Here is a 13,554-nt window from a genome sequence, read left to right as displayed (position 1 = left end):
ATCCAACTGGAACAGAAGCAGCTAAAATAAAATATGTCATATAGAGCTGTGGCTGGCTGGCTTGTCTTCAGGCTGGATGCATTCTCAAAACAGTGCCTGGGACAGGGCACTTTTAAAAAAATCTTATTGACTTTTTGAATTATTATTATTACTTCTTGAATTATTAGTCATAATTCATCCTTGATTCAAGTAGGTGACTCCCCAACTGAACCAGCTAAAGTGGATTATAGAAAATTTATCAACTCATATAACTCATCCACAGAAAAATAAAAAAGTAGTAGACTTAATCTTCAAACTGAATCTAGGACTTCTTTGGTTGGATGTTCACCTTCTTGTATCTTTCCATTACCTTTCATCCCTCAGATTTTCTTCTAAATATGGCAAATAGTATGATTATGGAAGTCTATGGCTTATAACTAAGCATAAGTAGGCTCTCTTTTCTCAATGTGAATTTGCAACAACCATTTTTTATTAATAATTTTTATTTTGACCAAAGTGGATTACAAATCTTTCACAACAGTATTTTAGGTACATAGTGACATTGAATCAGGGGCATTCCCACCACTAATGTTGTCCTCCCTCCACCCCTGTTCCCAGCATGCATTCCATATCGCCCCTCCTTTGCCACTCGGGCTGCTAGTATAAGTGTTCCCTTCTGTGTCTAGCTCGTTGTAGATTGGGTATCGTTTTTGTTGTGGTTGGCTTTGGATTTGGTGTTCAGGTCTGATTATTTTTTATTTCTACTCAATGTTCATACAACTGTTTGGTCTTCGTGCCCTCCATTATTTTCCCCTCAATTTGTGAGGCAGAACAAGATGGTTCAAGTTATGTGGTTTTGTTTGAAGGTAAGAGAAAAAAGAAATGAAAAAGAAAAAAAGGGGGGGGGGAATTCAATCAAGAAAAAAATGGGAGGAGTCCTTCTAGAGACTATAAAAATCAGTTTAAGAAAAGGGAAAAAGGAAGAAAAACATAAAAATAATACAAAAAATTCAACTCCTCCCCCCCAAAAAAAACAAAAAACAATCAAACAAACAAAAAACCCCTGAAATGCACTACAGCAATAAAGACAATAACCAAACACTAACCACAGTCCTGAAATAAAGACTAATCAAAGCACAGGGGGAAAAAGTCAAAGAAAAGAAAAAAAGACAAGCAACAACAATTACAAAATTTTTTTTAACTTGTGCTATTTTTTTCCCCACAGGCACAGACAATTTTTATGTGACCCCTGATTTAGTTAACATTTTCCTAATCTAAGAAAGAGTTAAAAATATCTAGTCTTCCAACATCCTGCCCAAGGTCAATGCCCACCATAAGTTTACTCCTAAACACTTTCAATGGCCACTTTAAAGTGAGATGAAAGAAGTGTAAGATCTTTGGCTTTCCCTTTTGGGTAAATAATTTTTATGCAAGATTTCCATTGGACTAATTAGAATTGTTTTCAAAACACAGGGAAAATTGCAATCTTTATGTTATAATGAATATTTTCCCATCCATTGGTGCCACATTAAAATTTAAAGATATTCTTTGTACAGATTGCAGCCAGGATGCATGTGTTAAACTACTGCTTAAGCAAGTACACATGTTTTGTATGATTATTCTTCTTCCCCTATTTATTTATGAAGTGTCACATTAAAGTTTAAAGTAAGATTTATCATTGAATATAGATACTCCATGCATATCAAACAGCCTTTTCAGTTTGATTGTTGAGTCTTAAACAAATACAGTTTTCAAAAACAGCTGTTTTAGTATTTAAAGACAAAGTTATCCAAATTAAATATCACAGAGTTGGAGATAAAGAAAAAACTAACTATGGCTGAGTCAACTTGAGAAGTAAAATTTCATTGAAGTTATAAAATACATTAATGCTATAATGTAGTGTTTACTTTCACTTATTTTTACATTCTAGCATGTCTAATGCTTATTTTTATAAGGTGAACATTGTGGGTGGCTGGGTTTTGCAATAATTCTTGAGTGCACTGACATGTAAATTTGTAATATTATATGAAAATGAAAAGTAAAAAACAATTCAACACCAACAACCTCATGATGCTAAATATTCCATTTCATCCTTCACTAAACTGCTAAATCACCTGGGCTGTTTTTTTTCTCATAATATGTAATATATGCAAAAAATTAGCTTGGCTCACTAGAAAATCATTCTAGAAGGCATAGGAATCTGGGTTCAATGAAGGAAGTGCGTTCTACTAATATTAACCCACTGTAGAATGACTTTGTAAGTACAACTAATTATAGAATATTCAGAATTGACACATGAAAATGTTCTTAGTATGAGTATAAATTTATAGCTGTTAGAGCACCCAAGTCCAAGTTATTAATTCAACAGTTTACCTGTATCACTAATTATGTACAAAGTCTTTGCAATGTGCCAAGGGAATATGGTGTTGAGAAAAACAAACAGCATGATCTGAGATCTAGAAGATGTAACAAATAATAAACAACAAATACAATGCAAAATAAACAAAATATGACACAACAATATGGAATAAATAAACAAAAGCTCTTAGAAACAGCTGGTCATTCAGGGAAATTTCTCCTGTCAATGCAACCCAAATTGAGAACTAAATAGTAAAATCATAGAGGGAGTTCAGATGGTGCTTGAGGGGTTGAATAGTCTAAGAATCTTTATTCTTTTTATCTATCTTGGTAAAAATGGTTCATAATATTTATTTCATGCAGTAATCATTAGCAAATCTTCCATTGAGAGGAATTAGGAGAGGATACTGATCATTCAATTCTTTCTTTTAAAATAGCATTTATTTATTTATTTATCTATTTGTTTAGTCATACCCAGCAATTTTCAGGGTCTACTCCTAAATATGTACACATAGATCATTCCTGACAGTGCTCAGAAGACCATATACAGGCAAAATCTGAGTGCAAGACAAATGCTCTATCTACTGTACTATTACTACAGGTCTAAAATTCCTTAAGTATTTTTTTAAACTAACTACACAACTACACAGACCACCCCAATAGACAGGTCATAAGTATACATATGATTCTCTTTCTTAGACTATGAACAGGGCAACGACTCATTACACTGAATTACAATTTTCAATTTTACCTACTGCCCCTCTCATCTATGATGAAGGTTTGGATTAAACATAAGTACCAAGATACAGTGGTTAGGGCATTTACCTTACACATAGCTGACTGGGGTACAATCCCTGGCATTCCTATGATCCCTGAGCACTGCCAGGACTAATTCCTGATCACAGAGCTTGGATTAACCCCTGATCAGTTTCAAGTATGGCCTCCAAAAATAAATAATAAATAAAAGATAAGGAATCATACAATTTTTTCTCTTCGTTTGTTTGAAGGTTTGAGTTAATAAGAAATATTCATATACAAAGAACATATAAAGTCAATTTCTTTATTCAGTAACTTTGTCTCCAAAACCAAAAGAAAATGTTATTTTAGTAGGAATGCTTGATTCTTCAAAAACATTATAATGCTTAGAAGATTTAAACATTTAAATAGTTACAGTATACTGAGCTTGGTTTTAAGCACATGCAAGATAACTTTACATAAAATAACAGTTTCAATGCAGTTTTCAATGTAGTTCAGGAGATCTGGAATATTTTGAAAAACATTTCTCCCATAAGTAAAGTTTATTTTTCAGAATATAGTATGAAATAAAGCATACTATAGAGAATGTAAAATGAATAAGCTAGTCATAGTTGAATTTATAATTAGAGCTTCATTATTTATAATGAAGTTCTGAAGCTAGAGAATCTAAAAGTATTGGATCATTTGAGTTTTAGATGTAAACAATACATTTTAAATGATAAAGTATATGTTATATATTATTCCATCAATTTATAAATTAATAGAATGAAATATTAAAACAGCATTTGACTAAATATAATTTGTTTACTTCTTTTTTGCCTCTTTTTACTTCCATAGAAGTTTTATATTTTAAACTTTATATGTAATTTTAAAGCAAAAAGTCATCTCTACTTTATTAATTATGAAAAATATACAATTTCTTTTCAAGCATTGACGTGGCCAGAAATATACTAAACCTTTGGATGAGCCCCCGCCAACTCTGATCGTAATAAAAGCCTATATTTTCCCCAGGTAGCTAATTACTTTTATTCATATAGTTACAATTTTCCAGGAAGCTAAAAAAGAAAAATTGTACAAGAGTCTTGTAAGGGCAGGATGAAAGGTTACTGTAAATACATTATTTTCTGGATACTGTTAATGGAATATTAAATGAAGAGTTTGAAGCATATACCTCTGAAACTTCATTTTCTCCAGACCTTAATTTTTTTTTAAATCTAAATTCTGACATAGACTAGATTAACTGAATTAGATCTCATTCGTATTTGTCAGTTTCCATTTTAATTTTTAAAGAATATCAATATTAAAGAAAAGTATGGGATGACTCAAGAACAAAGAGAAATCTCCAGGGCATTTAGCTTTAAATATTTAGTTGTCTCTTATGTATTACCAAACATGACATATCATTGTATTTTCTCTTGAGATTCATCTTTACCAAGAAACTTATTTTTTCAAAATGAATAAGCATATACATATATGTATATATGCATAGACATGTCATATTTTTTAATAAAAGTTAAATAAACTGTTTTTAATGCTCTATACAATGATACACTCTTTGAAACATCTCCCTGGCCTCCATAGACTCTTCTGCTACCAATTCTGGATTCTCAGGGGCTTCAGCTCTGTAAGCTAAAATGAGGCACCACCTGTGGGAATTTACTATAGTAGCTCTGAGTTATGACTATTTATTTATTACTTTGTTTGTTTATTCACTTTTGGTTTTGGGGGTCATAGCTGGCTCTATACTCAGGGCTCACTTCTGGTGGAGTTTGGTGAACTCTATAAGTTGCTTTTGATCAAATTTAAGTTGTTTGCATGAAAGGCAAGTACTACATTATTGCACTATTTATTCATCCATTAAGATATTTCAATTTCTCTTTTCAGGTCAGGAGATGATCTCTTTTAGACTTTATTTGTTCCTAAGAGATATCTTCTAGTCTAGTCTGGGATAAACCCAACTTTTTTTTTTTTCATCGATATTCAGGAGAAAAGAATGTGGTAGTTCCAAAAGTGAAAGAAAGGCTGGGAGATTTGATATTAGGTGCTAGAGCCAAGAGGGGAAAAAGAAGAGGAAGGAATAAGAAAGAGTGAAAGAGCAAATCAAAATAAATAAAACTAAAGAACTGTATTAGACAGAATTATAGTAATAAACATTTCTTGTTGATAATTAAACATAATGTGGTCAAGAAATGTAGAGTTAACTTGATAACAAAAATAAACTTGGATCAAGCTTATAAAATTCATTGTAGAGTTTAGTAAATGACAGACATTTCACTTTAACAGCCTCAAAGGTAGACAAATTTGTTGAGAAGAATAATTATGTAACTGTAAAGAAAAATTTTCAACAAATACAATCTCATGAAAATTTCCATGCTGTTTATAAGATGCAAATCTTCCATTACTTAAGAAAAAATTTAGGGGGCCGGGCGGTGGTGCTGGAGGTAAGGTGCCTGCGCTAGCCTAGGACGGATCACGGTTCGATCCCCCGGCGTCCCATATGGTCCCCCAAGAAGCCAGGAGCAACTTCTGAGCGCATAGCCAGGAGTAACCCCTGAGCATCACAGGGTGTGGCCCAAAAACCAAAAAAAAAAAAAAGAAAAAATTTAGGTAATTGTTCTCAGGTAACTAATACTAATAAGTGTTTTACATTTCTTAGAACAATTGTCCAATATTTATTTTCTCTACTCCAACAATAATCATAAAGGATAAATTTCTGAAGTTATTTATAATTAGAATTATAGAGTGAGCTGACAACCTTAGTGGGATAGTGTCAAAATAATTTTAGTAATAAAAGAAAATCTGCTAAAACTAAGACAATAAAGACCTCCACATACAGCACATGACATTTTATTAGTAAATTTTATAAAACAAGAATACTATAATTGATCCTGAGATAAGATTCTCATACCAACCTCTTTCAAGATTTAGCTTTTACTTTTTCTCAAAGAGATATTTAAATGAGTTGTGTTCTCTGATAGAAGTAATGTATATGTGAGTGACATTTTCTTCCACCTTCTCTTATTCTCTCTAATGGAACAACTCATTAATTTGCTGGAGTCTAACTTACTGGATGGCATCAGAATAACTTGAACAAAAGATTATGTGCTTGTGCCACCTTATATAACAAACCTCTTAGCAATAAATGGAATGTGTTTCAAGTCCCTAAATATACGTTACTTATCAGAAAATTTCAGAATACATAAGATTTCTTGAACTTGGTTTCATGAGCAACTTTTGCAGGTATCAAAGCTTCTCTGGTCCTCTAACCAAACAGAAAAAATCTTCTTAGTTTTTGATCTTCTCTCTCCATTCTGTTTCTGAAAATGACAAAAAAATCTATTTTTGCTTAACTTTATGCTCAAGCTCTAATTTCTTCATTCCAAATCCACTTATCCTTTTAAAAATTACCTTCTAGTCAATATTTGCTTATTCTTTGAATGAAAATTTCTATGTTACTAAAAATTATAGAGAAATAAATTCAACAACAATTAGAATTTTGCTTTAGGGAAATTAGTGGTCACAAAGAATGAATGTATATGCTTTCCCATAGAGACACACTTTAATTATGTTCCTTATTGTGATAAAACACTGTGAATCATAATGAACCCTTTAGAATAGGATGCTTTTTTAAAAAAAAGCAAAGCTTCAATATGTTTTAAATATTAAATAAAATAAAAAGTTATTTCTGTAAAATGATGAAAATTATTATTCATAGAAAAAATTTTGATAGAGGTCAGAGTGGACAAGGTGTTTGCACTGACTACATGCATCAAATCAGTGCTCAATCTCCAGCACCATAAATGATCCTCACAGCCTCTCTAGAAGTGATTTCTGAGTGCAGAGACAGAAGTAAGACCTAAGAATTGTCAAATTGTCAGGTGCTCCCCTATCAGTCTCCCCAAAAGATACTCAAGATCCTTATTTGGAAATTCAAAGTTTCTAATAAAAGTAGGTGTTACTGCAGGAGAGGTACAAATATTTTATATCTATTCAGTGAGAAATCTATACAGTGAAATTGCAATGAGAATCATCTCATTCAACTATTCAATATATAACATTTAAATAGAAGTTGTTCTTTTTCATTCAGAATGAGTATAAACATTAGTTGGGGAAAGAGAAGTAAGAGAAAGAGAAAAGAGGAACAAAGGCAATGAAATATTATACAGCTCGGCTGTCAGGAAAATGAAGTCATGAAATTTTCCTATATATGAATAGACATGTAAACTATTATGCTGAGTGAAATGAGTCAGAGGGAGAGAGATAGACACAGAACCTCATCTGTGGAATTTAAGAAAAATGAAAGACAGTATAGTAATAATATCCAGAGACAATAGATATGAAGTTAAAAAGGACTAACCGATGATATGAAGCTTACCACAAAGAGTGATAACTATACCAACAACACCTCATGGCAATGGTAGTGAGTGAGATAAATAGAATGTCTGTCTCGAATACAGGCAGGCGGTGGGGGAGGAGGATGATGGGGACATTGTTGGTGGGAATGTTATACCGGGGAAGGGGGGTGTACCTTTTTATGACTGAAACCCAACTGCAAACATGTTTGTTACAGTGGTGCTTTTATAAATATATTAATACAAAAGAAAAATGAATAAATACAAAACATTTTAAATAAAAATATTGAGGCTTAGAAAAGTTGTAAAAATAAAATAAATTTTAAAAAAGATGATTTCCAATGGGGGTTAGGGAAAGGGAGGGAAAAACCGGAATGAGGACAGAACACAGAATAAGAAGACATACCTATTTAAGGAAATCAGACTAGGAGAATCAATTAAAGAAAGAACATGAATAAATAAGTTCATCAATACCTTCTGTTATTTTCTACCACTAAAATATGGGGTGAATGATTTCTGGCTATAATCATCAATTCCTTTAGACAGGCCACCAAAGCAAAGGATTCATCAATTTGGCACAAAAATGGTTTATTGTTATCTATCATCATTTATCTAGGAGCAGAGATTCCATGCATCAAAACCAAGGTCTATTACTTAAGAAATGTATTTTTTACCTTGCTGGCCAAAGATCAGTGATAGGGCTCAACGATGTTAGGGGAAAAGGTAAGAAATTATGAGGGGAGTGGTTTGAAGTAAAGGGAGATCAAGGAGGGACATGGGAAGAGATTTAAGTCCTGGATCAAAGGCAGGTAAACACTGGAAAACTTTTTCAGATATTCCCTTGTCATTGTTTTTTTCAACAACCAGGAGGAAAAAATTGAAATATGGAGCAGGAGGTGCTATGCCCTTCACATTATTCTCCCTGAAATCTAGAAAATTGAAATCTAAAGCTGGAGCAGTAGGGTCACTTCAAGTCAAGCTCATTAAGTCTTGAGGGTGGAACCTTATTAGAAAGCTGCCTTCCTACTTCCACAGAGGTTACAGTGATAGGCAATAACAAGGTAAAATTTTACCAAGTATTGAATCTGCCAGGATCTTATCTATGTAGCTTCTAGATGCTTGAGAAATAAGTCCCCCTGTATTTTAATTTGATTGTTTTGGAGCCACACCCACGACACTCAGCAGTTACTCCTGGCTCTGCACTCAGAAATTATTCCTGGCACAGGGACTACAAGATGCCAGGGATCGAACCCAGGTTGGGCAAAAACAAAAAAAAATCGCTCTACCCACTCTGCTATCACTCTGGCTCAATGTTTCTGTTAAGAATAAAACATCTTACCTCTAATATTTGTTCTAGAAGCCCAACTAGTTTTGTCAGTAGAGACTTAAATTTCCTTCTATTTTCACAATTTTCCTCTCACTGTTTCCATTTGTTTTTCTCTTACTGTAAAGGTTTTTGTATTTACCTTTGTTAATTTGATTTTGGATTCATAAACATGGTACTCTAGATCAGAGATTTAGAGGTTTTTTTTCTCCTGTTCTATGGTTTACAGTAGCTGGATTAGTATATATGTTTCACGTTTAACTTTTTCTGTGCCTCCACGCACACCAAAGAACCAAAAATCCTAATCCATTGTTCTTAGGTCTTATCTAACCCACCCTATCCTTTTCTGTCACCTCCACCTCCCACTTCTGCTTGGCAAAACCAGCTCAGTTGGCAATACTAGGATTTGTTTTCATTTATGTTTATCTCTTTATTGGTTAAGTTTCTTTTTTATTTATTTATATATCTTTAAGCATCATGATTACAAATATGATTGTTGTTGGGTTTCAGTCATGTAAAGAACACCCCCCTTCACCAGTGCAATATGTCCCAAATCTCCCTCCTCCCAACCGCACACCCACATGTACTCTAGACAGGCTTTCTTCTTCCCTCGTTCATTCTCATTGTTAGGATATATATATATATATATATATATATATATATATATATATATATATACTATGCCTCTTCCATTTCTCTTTTCAGGGCTAGTATATTTTTGTTGGGTTTCAGTTTGGTTGGCCTATCAAGTGTTGACAGGCCAGTGTTGAGGCCTCCCACAATTATTGTTTTATTATTGATGTCCTCTTTCAAATTTTTTCAATAATTATACTAGAGAATTTGATGGTCTCTCATTGGGTGCACATATGTTTAGTATGTTTAGTATGTTGTGTTTTCCTCCTGTTGCACATATTCCTTGATTAGTACGAAGTGTCCATCTTTGTTCCTTACAACTTTTCTGAGTCTAAAGTTTGTGTTGTCTGATATTAATATGGCCACCCAGCTTTTTAAGGATGTTGTTTTCTTGGATGATTTACTCCATCCTCTGATTTTGAGTCTATGTTTGTTCTGATTATTTAGGTGTGTTTCTTGTTGGCAGTAGAAGGTTTTATTTGACTTTTTGATCCATTTAGCCACTTTGTGTCTCTTAACTGGTGCATTTAGTCCATTGACATTGAGGGAGATGATTGTCATGAGATTTAACGTCATCTTTGTGTATAGGTTTGGCAAGTCTGTTTGTCTGTCTTGTCTTAAAATAGATCTTTCAGTTTTTCGTTTAAGGCTGGTTTTACATCTGTAAAGTTTCTGAGCTGTTGCTTATCTGTGACACTATGTATCCTTCCTTCAATCCTAGGTGAAGCTTCTATTTCATCCGGTCTTGTCAAAATATCTCACCACTGTCTTTTGGACTTGAGAGATTCTTGTGACATGTCTGCTGTAAATCTTATGGATGCTTCTTTGAATGTAATTTCCCTTTTTGATCTTGCTGCTTTCAGTGTTCTATCTCTAGCTGCAGGATTCATCATTGTGACTAGGATGTGTCTTGCGGTGTTTTTCTTCGGGTCTCTTTAGCTGGTACTCTTCGGCATGCATGATTTGATTGCATGCTGTCTTCAGCTCTGGGAGTTTCTCTGTGATGATGCCTTTGACTGTTGATTCTTCCTGTGGGTCACTTTCCTGGGCCTCTGAGAATCCAATGATTCTTATGTTGTTTCTGTTGAGTTTATCAAAGACTTCTATTTTCATCTGTTAACATCTTTGAGTACTTTTTCCATTGTATGATCGTTTGCCTTAAGGTTCTTTTCTGATCTCTTCTGCTTAATGGAGTTGTTCTGCATTTGATCTTCCAGTTTACTGATTCTGTCCTCAGCTGCTGTTACCCTGCTGGAGAGGTTTTCCATTGAGTTTTTCAGTTCAGCTACTGTGTTTTTCAGATCTGTTATTTTAGTTTGGAAGTTTCTGATTTCTGTCTTTGTGTTCTGTTCAACTAGCGCTATGTGTTCCTTGATTTCCATGAGGATTCCCCATATTTCTATTCTAAACTCCTTATCTGAGAGGTTAATCAGATGGTTGGCATTTTTTGTGTCATCAGAGCTATAATCTTTATTTTCTGTGTATAGTCTTTGCCTGCAAGGTTTCCCCATTGTCACGCTTGTATTGTGATTTTTTTCTGCATGTTATGATGAGGTTCATTTGTTAGAAAGAGTGTGAGGCCGCAAAGCTAAGCAGAGTGACCTTGCTCTTCTGGTGCCTCTAGGAAAGCGAGTTTGCTGGGCCCTTCTTGGCCCACTCAGAAGAGATTTAAGAGATAGAGCAGTGGAGAAACATGCACAGGCAACATGCACAGTCTCTCCCAATTGGGAATCACACAGCAGGGGCAGATTCCTCCGGCCTGACTTCACAGACAAAGAACCTGCCTTTCTGCATGTTACCCTAGATAGCCGATTTTCACTCATGGACTCAGTATTCCTTGACGTTTTGGCCTGGGAAATTCTAGGAGAGTGATTTGGCCCTTTTCGGCCCACTAAGAAGAGGTTCAGGAGATAGAACTGTAGGGAAACACATGCAGGCAACAAGCAGAGTATCTCCCAATTGGCATTCACAGAGCAGGGGCAGATTCCTCCAGCCTGGTTAAGTTGTTTAATACTACATATTTAAATGAGATCATCCAGTATTTGTCAAAGGTATATATCCAATTTCTTCCAAGTAAAGGGTAAACATTGTGCTCTCTTTTCCCTGTCCCTTATGTCAGAAATGATACAATGAGAGTCGTTTATAATCTAATATGGGTAATTAAACACTCCAAAAATAAGCTAGAAACAAATGATGCTTTATCATACATAAAGGAAAATAAGTCTCAAGATATTAGTGCTTTTAGAATATTGAAAAACATAGGGAAATGTTACTTGTCCATGCTCATTCACATGACTTAAATAGATATAGAAATAAAATTATGGAGGACATTGGTGAAAAGTTTAGTATGTATTTATAATATAATATCCTATATTGTCTTGTTGCAAGGATAAATTGAACAATATACTATGTAACAGGTGTTCTAATGAATTATAGGATAGTGATGAAATATTCCATAAGGCTTTCTTGAAAACTTAGTATGAGTTACTCTGACCAAAGTACACTAATTTTCTTCAAGAGGTTATGTGACAGGAGGCGGAGCAATAGCACAGCAGTAGGACATTTGTCGTGCATGCAGCTAATCCAGGACTGACTTGTTTCAATCCCTGCCATCCCATATGGTCCCCTGAGCCAAAAACAATTTTCTGAGCACATAGCCAGGAGTATTCCCTGAGTGTCACAGGATGTAGCCCAAAATGCAAAAAAAAAAAAAAAAAAAAAAAAAGGTTATGTGTCAATTTAGAGTGGTAATATTCTATCTTTACCATAACACACCAAAGCTACTATTACTGTATTTTCTTTGTTATATCATGTAAATCACTGAGAGCTCCTGATGATCTGACTGCAGTTATTATAAATAAAATAAATTTAATAATTTTTATTAGAAGCAATATAAATATTACATATATTATTGCTTATAGTTAGTAACAAAATCTAAGAGACATGTATTTTAAGATGAATATCATACAAATAGTTCAAAAATAATAGACAAAAAGCAATATTGAATAAATGTTTCTAGTAATTAGTGTATACTTATCACATAGCACAATATTTAATTGAGCTTAAAACAATGTGGGAAGTGCTAATTGCATCATCACATATTTAATGTGTTTTCTGTAAAACAATCTATTTTAAAAATGTGATATAATATCACATTTACTAAAATTTTACAATGTATTAAAATAAAATTCTTCTTGGCAAAATCTAGGAAATGTGGCTATCATTAGAATGTAGATAATGATAGAGATTCTAAAATATAAAACAATGTATTTTTCTGTTTCTCTTGCTCATCCACCTACTAGGTGGTAGCAGTGAAGAAATGTATAAGGCGCTGAGTCAGTAACATCTCAGATTGGCTCCCTTCAACTACAGCATGAATGAAAATACCATTGATTTCTTGAATGTCGTTTTATTATAATGTAAATGAGAAAAAAGCTCTGGCTAATATTTAAAAAAATGACGTTAAGTGACTTTATTTTCCATGTTGTCATTGCACTGTAAGTCAGTTTTCAAGAAATTCTCAGCAACACCAAATACTTTATCTTGTGACTTTTTATCCAATTTTGTTTTGTTTTGGGCTGTCAAAAAAGTGCTTAGGACATCTAGATTTGAGCTTAGGGATCGCTCCTGGAGAAGTGTGGTCGACTGTATGCAATTCTGGGGATTGAATCCAGTTGGCTATAGACAAATCAAGAGTTCTAAATGCTGTACTGTCTCTCAGGGCCCTGAATCCAGTTTGGCTAACTCAAAGCCCTATCAGTACATTCCCTAGAATATTATTAGCTATTCAAAAATTTAAAATATTATATCTTATTTAATTTTAAAATTTCAACTGCTGGTGTTGGTTCATGGTACATTTTTATTTTTTGAATTAAGAAATTATGAAAGAAACCAAAGGTAGGAAAGAAAAGAAAGTACAGAAATAAATCGAGTGCAGTAAAGGGAAAGTAAGAGTAGGGATATGCCTATCCTTAAGTTATGTTTTGTGTATGTAGAATATCCATCTGGTATTCTGCTCTTTCGCACACCCCGGTTAAGCTCATTCTCACTTTTTAACTCTATAACCCCAAACATCAGTACCCCCCATTTACCCTTTTTAACTTCAGTACTGCACAGTCCTAATCACACACGAACTTGGTGCACTGGATTTAA

This window comes from Suncus etruscus, chromosome 1 (genome assembly GCF_024139225.1).
Source record: "Suncus etruscus isolate mSunEtr1 chromosome 1, mSunEtr1.pri.cur, whole genome shotgun sequence".
Taxonomy (NCBI): Eukaryota; Metazoa; Chordata; class Mammalia; order Eulipotyphla; family Soricidae; genus Suncus; species Suncus etruscus.
The sequence above is the reverse complement of the archived record's forward strand: the minus strand, read 5'-3'. Positions refer to the sequence as shown.